The sequence below is a fragment of the Arachis ipaensis genome, chromosome B3 (genome assembly GCF_059453495.1).
Source record: "Arachis ipaensis isolate K30076 ecotype BB chromosome B3, ASM5945349v1, whole genome shotgun sequence".
In the NCBI taxonomy this organism is placed as follows: Eukaryota; Viridiplantae; Streptophyta; class Magnoliopsida; order Fabales; family Fabaceae; genus Arachis; species Arachis ipaensis.
In genome coordinates, this window is record NC_142438.1 from 116,275,868 (window position 1) to 116,283,937 (window position 8,070).

The 8,070-nt window shown below is 39.1% G+C and overlaps 1 non-coding gene across 1 annotated transcript; it reads left to right on the forward strand.

Moving 5' to 3' along the window:
• The first annotated feature begins 6,799 nt into the window (after positions 1–6,799).
• On the forward strand, positions 6,800–6,907 carry LOC148572163 (small nucleolar RNA R71). Its single transcript, XR_015908560.1, has one exon. It is a non-coding gene; the product is annotated as a small nucleolar RNA R71 (small nucleolar RNA).
• The last annotated feature ends 1,163 nt before the right edge of the window (positions 6,908–8,070 follow it).

An 8,070-nucleotide genomic window follows, 5' to 3' on the forward strand; every position in this document is an offset into this window, starting at 1 on the left:
GAGAGTACTACGAGCCAGGGATGACGCGAGGAAGGAGAGAAGCTGTCGCGCTTGGCCGTTGCCAGCTCTGTCGCATCCTGTGCCGCGCCATCGCCGCCCAGACCGTGTCCGTTCCATTCAGCCACCGCCGCTGCCGTTGTGTGGGTGAGAAGGAGTGTAACACCCTAATATTCAAATCCTTATGCTCGAATCATAAGTCAATGATATTGCGGTGGTACGACTCTCAGGTGGATTGTTAATATATAATTAGAAGTATATTTGAAAGGAGTATTAATCGAGAAGCCCGAAAAGAGTAAAAATAAAATCGCGAAGTCGTGCCACTCACGCATCGATAACTAAAAGTTAACGCGTGAAGTCGAAAAGCGACATACAGATAAAGGTATGAAGGAGAGTAAGAGAAGGACAGTATATAGATATATAACATAAGTAAATAGCCATTAGTCGCGACCCGCAAAGTTTAGGCCGGCTAAGGTACAGTATGAAAGTAGTTGACAACAGTATCTCCTAATCTCTCCCAAAAGAAACATAAGAGCCTCTGTAGGCAAGTCCAGAAGAGTTCAATACATAATAAAGCTTTTCAAATAAAGGTGGAGAGACTCTAAACAAAATATAAAGTAGAGAATATAAAGATCTTCGCTATCTTTCAGATGAACCACAGCTCACTTCTGAGCACCTGAACCTGTATCTGAAAAACAAGAGATATATACGGAATGAGAACCCCCGACCCATAGGTTCCCAGTATGGTAAAAGTGCCAAATAAATATAATGCATTGCAATAAAAACTCACTAAGCATCCTAAACTTCCTTTCACCAATATTCACCCTACGTTCTCACTAATCCATAAACAGGCAACTGTCATGAGGGAATGCTAAATCTAAATCATATCTTTCATGCTTCTCAACTCTCTCTCTAACTCTCCAATGAATTAGAGTCAGAGTCATAAACAAAATGGTGCACGGAATTGTGATCACACTTTTCACAACTCCGGTACAACTAACCAGCAAGTGCACTGGGTCGTCCAAGTAATAAAACCTTACGCGAGTAAGGGTCGATCCCACAGAGATTGCCGGCTTGAAGCAAGCTATGGTCATCCTATAAATCTTAGTCAGCCGGATTCAATTGGTTATGAGTTTCGATAATTAAAGATAAATAAAACATAAAATAAAATAAGATACTTATGTAATTCATTTGTTAGAATTTCAGATAAGCATTTGGAGATGCTTTGTTGCTTCTGAACCTCTGCTTTCCTATTGTCTTCATCCAATCATGCGTGCTCCCTTCCATGGCAAGCTGTATGTTGGTGGATCACCGTTGTCAATGGCTACCATCCGTTCTCTCAGTGAAAATGGTCCAGGTACGATTTCTGTAAGGCTAATCAACTGTCAGATCTTTCGTCTCGGATGAAAAATACCAGGCACAGCTACCGCACGGCTAATCATCTGTCGGTTCTCACTTGTGTCGGAATAGGATCTCTCTATCTTTTTGCACACTATCACTGTGCCCAACATTCCTGAGTTTGAAGTTCGTCACAGTCATCCCATCCCAGATCCTATCGGAATACCACAAACAAGGTTTAGACTTTTCGGATCTCAGGAATACTGCCAATTGGTTCTAGCCTCTACCACGAAGGTTCTAATATCACGGATTCGAATGCTCTGTTGTCAAGAGAGGCAAGTCAAATCCGTGGATCAGAGACCCAAGAGACTATACTCCGGCTGTCGTCCAATGACTACGTTGAACATCATGTAGACCGCTTGTGGTTGTCAGGCACGCGGATCTTGGCTAAGCGAGTAATAAAGATAGTGGGTGATTGTCACGGGTCACCCCTTCATTCTGACTTAACTGAATTAAGTACGAGATTATATCTTTGAGAAGAAGTAAGTGTGAATTGAAAGAGAAATAATAGTACTTGCATTAATTCATGAAGAACAGCAGAGCTCCGCACCTTAATCTATGAGGTGTAGAAACTCCACCGTAGAAAATACATAAGAGAAAATAGCCTAGGCATGGCCGTGAGGCCAGCCAAGCATGAAGTTTATAAAAGATGAAAAAGGATGATAAGATACGAATACAATAGGAAAGACTAGTATTTATACTAAACTAGTTACTAAGGATTACAGAAATTAAGTAACTAAGTGCAGATAGTGCAGAAATCCACTTCCAGGGCTCACTTGGTGTGTGCTTGGACTGAGCATTGAGCTTTACACATGCATAGGCGTTTTCTAGAGTTAAAAGCTAGCTTGGATGCCAATTTGGGTGTTTAACTGCAGTTCTAGTGTCAGTTCCGGCGTTTTACGCCAGAAAAGGATCTCTGGTTGGTGTTTAACGCCAGTTTGGGGCATCAAATATCGGGAAAAGTATGGACTATTAAACATTTCTCGAAAGCCCAAGATGTTAGCTTTCCATCCCAATTGAGAACACTCTAATTGAACTTCTGTAGCTCCAGAAAATCGCATTTGAGTGCAGGGATGTCAGAATCCAACAGCATCTACAGTCCTTTCTCAGCCTCTGAATCAGATTTTTGCTCAGATCCCTCAATTTCAGCCAGAAAATACCTGAAATTATAGAAAAACACATAAAATCATAGTAAAGTCCAGAAATGTGATTTTTTCATAAAAACTAATAAAAATATAATAAAAAGTAACTAAAACATACTAAAAACTACCTAAAAATAATGCCAAAAAGCGTATAAATTATCCGCTCATCACAACACCAAACTTAAATTGTTGCTTGTCCCCAAGTAACTAAAAACAAAATAGGATAAAAAGAAGAGAAAATACAATAAATTTCAAAATATCAATGAAGCTTAGTTCCAATTAGATGAGCGGGACTAGTAGCTTTTTGCTTCTGAACAGTTTTGGCATCTCACTTTATCCTTTGAAGTTCAGAATGATTGGCATCCATAGGAACTCAGAATTCAGATAGTGTTATTGATTCTCCTAGTTTAGTATGTTGATTCTTGAACACAACTACTTTATGAGTCTTGGCCGTGACCCTTAGCATTTTGTTTTCCAGTATTACCACCGGATACATAAATGCCACGGACACATAACTGGGTGAACCTTTTCAGATTGTGACTCAGCTTTGCTAGAGTCCCCAGTTAGAGGTGCCCAGAGTTCTTAAGCACACTCTTTTTGCTTTGGATCACGACTTTAACCACTCAGTCTCAAGCTTTTCACTTGGACCTTCATGACACAAGCACATGGTTAGGGACAGCTTGATTTAGCCACTTAGGCTAGGATTTTATTCCTTTGGGCCCTCCTATCCATTAATGCTTAAAGCCTTGGATCCTTTTTTACCCTTGCCTTTTAGTTTAAAGGATTATTGGCTTTTTGCTCTTGCCTTTTGGTTTAAAGAGCTATTGGCTTTTTCTGCTTGCTTTTTCTTTTTCTTTTTTTTTCTTTATTTTTTGCCATTTTTTTCGCAAACTTTGTGTTTTTCACTGCTTTTTCTTGCTTCAAGAATCAATTTTATAATTTTTCAGATTATCAATAACATTTCTCTTTTTTCATTATTCTTTCAAGAGCCAACAATTTTAACATTCATAAACTTCACTATAAAAAATATGCACTGTTCAAGCATTCATTCAGAAAACAAAAAGTATTGCCACCACATCAAAATAATTAAACTATTTTCAAGATAGAATTCGAAATTCATGTACTTCTTTTTCTTTTTCAGAAAACATTTTTCATTTAAGAAAGCTGAAAGATTCATGGAACATTCATAGCTTTAAGACATAGACACTAAACACTAATGATCATGTAACATAGTAAAAACATAAAGCATAAAAATCAAAAATAGAAAAGAAAATAAACAAGGAGATTAAAGAACAGGTCCACCTTAGTGATGGTGGCTTCTTCTTCCTCTTGAAGAACCAATGGAGTTCTTGAGCTCCTTTATGTCTCTTCCTTGCCTTTGTTGCTCCTCTCTCATGGCCTTTTAGTCTTCTCTAATTTCATGGAGGATGATGGAGTGCTCTTGGTGCTCCACTCTTAGTTGCTCCATGTTGGAACTCAATTCTCCTAAAGAGGTGTTGAGTTGCTCCCAATAGTTGTGTGGAGAGAAATGCATCCCTTGAGGCATCTCAGGAATTTCTTGATGAGGGACTTCCTCATGCTCTTGTTGAGATCCATGAGTGGGCTCTCTTGTTTGCTCCATCCTCTTTCTAGTAATGGGCTTTTGAGATGAATCTCTCCATCTCCCATGACTCGAAGTTGGAAGCAACTGACTTCCCTTTCTTCTTCCTAGAGGTTTCTCCAACCTTAGGTGCCATTAATGGTTATGGAAAAACAAAAAACAGAGCTTTTTTCCATACCAAACTTAAAAGGTTTGCTCGTCCACGAGTAAAAGAAGAAAGAAAGGATTAGAGGAAGAAGAGATGGAGGAGATGGAGGTGTGTGAATGGTTTGGCCAAGGGGGTTTTAGGTGGTTATGATGTGTTAAAAGGAAGGAGTGATAAGGGGTTTATATAGGAGTGGAGTGGAAAGGGAATTCTTGTAATAGGGGTTGGGTTTGGGAGGGAGATGGTTTGAATTTGAATGGGTGGGGTTAGGTGGGTTGTATGATGGTTTTGGAAGAGAAATGGAGGTGATTGGTGGAGGTTATTTTGGGGAAGAGTGTTATGAAAAGGTGTGAAAAGGAGAGAGAGTGAGTTGGAGTAGGTGGGAATCCTATGGGGTTCAAAGATCCTGAGGTGTTAAGGAATTCTGGTCCCTGCACCTTTCTGGTGTTTAAACGCCCTCTGTGTGCTATTTCTGGCGTTTAACGCCAGCTCTGCTGCCTTTCCTGGCATTAAACGCCAGTCTGTCTGCCAATTCTAGTGTTTAACGCCAGCCAGACACCTTTTCTGGCGTTAAACGCCAGTCTGTCTGCCAATTTTGGCATTTAATGCCTAGAATGCTACCAGACTGGGCGTTAAATGCCCCTTCTGCTATCCTTATTGGTGTTTAAACGCCAGTAAGCATGTCCTCCAAGGTGTACTATTTTTGATTCCGCTTTGATTCTGCAGCTGTTTTTGTGACTCCACATGATCATCAACCTAAAGAAAACATAACATGGCAATGGAAAACAAATGTCTATAAAAAATAAATATAATTAAATAACACTGGGTTGCCTCCCAATAAGCGCTTCTTTAATGTCAATAGCTTAACAGTAAACTCTTAGAGAGCTTCACAGAGACTCAGAGCTTAATGGTGGCCTCCCAACACCAAACTTAGAAGTTGAGTGTGGGGGCTCTGTTTGACTCTGTATTGAGAGAAGCTTTTCATGCTTCTTCTCCATGGTTACAGGGGAAGATCCTTGATCTTTAAACACAAGGTAGTCCTCATGCAATTGCAGGACCAACTCTCCTCTGTCCATATCAATCACAGCTCTTGTTGTAGCTAGGAAGGGCCTTCCAAGGATGATACATTCATCTTCATCCTTCCTAGTGCTAGGATTATGAAGTCAGCAGGGATGTAAAGGCCTTCAACCTTCACTAAGACATCCTCTACAAGTCCATAAGCCTATTTCATTTATTTGTCTGCCATCTCTAGTGAGATTCTTGCAGTTTGTACCTCAAAGATCCCCAATTTCTCTATTACAGAGAGTGGTATGAGGTTAATACTTGAACCGAGGTCACACAGAGCCTTCTCAAAGATAATGGTGCCTATGGTGCAAGGAATTAAGAACCTTCTGGGATCTGGTTTCTTTTGAGGTAATTTCTGCTGAACCAAGGTATTCAGTTCCTTAATGAGCAATGAAGGTCCATCCTCCCATGTCTCATTACCAAATAGCTTGGCATTCAGCTTCATGATTACTCCAAGATACCGAGCAACTTGCTCTTCAACAAGATCTTCATCCTCATCAGAGGAAGAATCTTCATCAGAGCTCATGAACTGCAGCGTTAAGTTCCATGGAATCTCTATGGTCTCTATATGAGCCTCAGATTCCTTTGGTTCCTCAATAGGGAACTCCTTATTGGTCAGTGGACGTCCAGCAAGGTCTTCCTCACTAGAAATCACTGCCTTTTTACTCTCTCTAGGTTCGTCCACTTTGGATATAGTTATGGCCTTGCACTCTCTTTTGGAATTCTCTTCTGTACTGCTTGGGAGAGTACTAGGAGGAGTTTCAGTAACTCTTTTACTTAGCTGACCCACTTGTACCTCCAAATTTCTGATGGAGGACCTTGTTTCAGTCATGAAACTGAGAGTGGTCTTAGATAGATCAGAGACTATGGTTGCTAAGTCAGAGAGGCTCTGCCTAGAATTCTCTGTCTGTTGCTGAGACGATGATGAAAAAGGTTTGCTATTGTCAAACCGAATTCTCCCACCATTATTATTAATGAAGCCTTGATTAGGCTTCTACTGATCCTTCCATGAGAAATTAGGATGATTCCTCTATGAAGGATTGTAAGTGTTTCCATAGGATTCTCCCATGTAATTCACTTCTTCCATTCCAGGATTCTCAGGATCATGAGCCTTTCCTTTATGGGAGGCTTCTTTAGCATTGCCGAATGCAGCTTGCATCCAGTCAGAATCTGAGAAATCATATTGACTTGCTGAGTCAATATCTTGTTCTGAGCCAATATGGCATTCAGAGTATCAATCTCAATAACTCCTTTCTTCTGAGTCATCCCATTATTCACAAGATTTCTTTCAGAAGTATACATGAACTGGTTATTTGCAACTATTTCAATGAGTTCCTGGGCTTCTGCAGGTGTTTTCTTCAGATGAAGAGGTCCACCAGCAGAGTGGTCCAATGACATCTTGGACAATTCAGACAGACCATTATAGAATATACCTAAGATGCTCTATTTTGAAAGCATGTCAAAAGGACACCTTCTGATCAATTACTTATATCTTTCCCAAGCTTCATAGAGGGATTCACCTTCCTTCTGTCTGAAGGTTTGGACTTTCACTCTAAGCTTGCTCATCTTTTGAGGTGGAAAGAATTTGGCCAAGAAAGCATTGACCAACTTTTTCCAAGAGTTCAGGCTTTCTCTAGGTTGTGAGTTCAATCATATCCTAGCTCTGTCTCTTACAGCAAAGGGGAAAAGCATAAGTTTGTAGACCTCGGGATCAACCCCATTGGTCTTAACAGTGTCATAAATTTGCAAGAATTCAGCTAAGAACTGTTGAGGATCTTCTAATGGAAGTCCATGAAACCTACAATTCTACTACATTATAGAAACTAATTGAGGCTTAAGCTCAAAGTTGTTTGCTCCAATTGTAGGAATTGAGATGCTTCTTCCATAGAAGTTGGAAGTTGGTGCAGTAAAGTCACCAAGCATCTTCCTTGCATCTCCACCATTGTTCTCAAGTTCGGCTGCCATGTCTGCCTCTTTTTCGAAATTTGCTGTAAGGTCTTCTCCGGAGTGGTGTGCTTTATCTTCTCTTAGCTTCCTCTTCAGAGTCCATTCAGGTTCAGGATCAGCTTCAACAAGAATGTCTTTATCCCTGTTCCTGCTCATATGAAAAAGAAGAGAACAAAGAGAGAATGGGAATCCTCTATGTCACAGTATAGAAATTCCTTTATGTGTCAGAGGAAAAGAAGAATAGAAGAATGAGGTAGAGAGAGAATAACAAGAATTCGAACACAGAGAGAGGAAGAGGTTTCGAATTATTAGATGAGTAGAAGAGAAATGTTAGTAAATAAATAAAATAAATAGAAAGAGATGAGAGAGAGAGAGTATTCGAATTTTAAGAAGAGAGAAAAGAAAAATATTTTTATTTTTATTTAATTAATTAAGTTAGTTTCGAAAATTTGAAAAAGAAATACAAGAAAATTAAAAACTAAAACAATTAGTTAATTAAAAAGATTTTTGAAAAAGTGGTCAGTGATTTTCAAAAATTAGAAGTGGAAAAGTAGTTAGGTGGTTTTGAAAAAGATAAGAAATTAGAAAAAGATTTTGAAATTAAAATTTTAAAAAGATGTGATTGAAATTTATTTTGAAAAAGAATTGAAAAAAAATTAAAAAGATTTGATTTTTAAAATTAAAGTTGATGACTTGACTAACAAGAAACTAAAAGATATGATTCTAGAATTTAAAGATTGAACCTTTCCTAACAAGAAAGTAACAAACTTGAAATT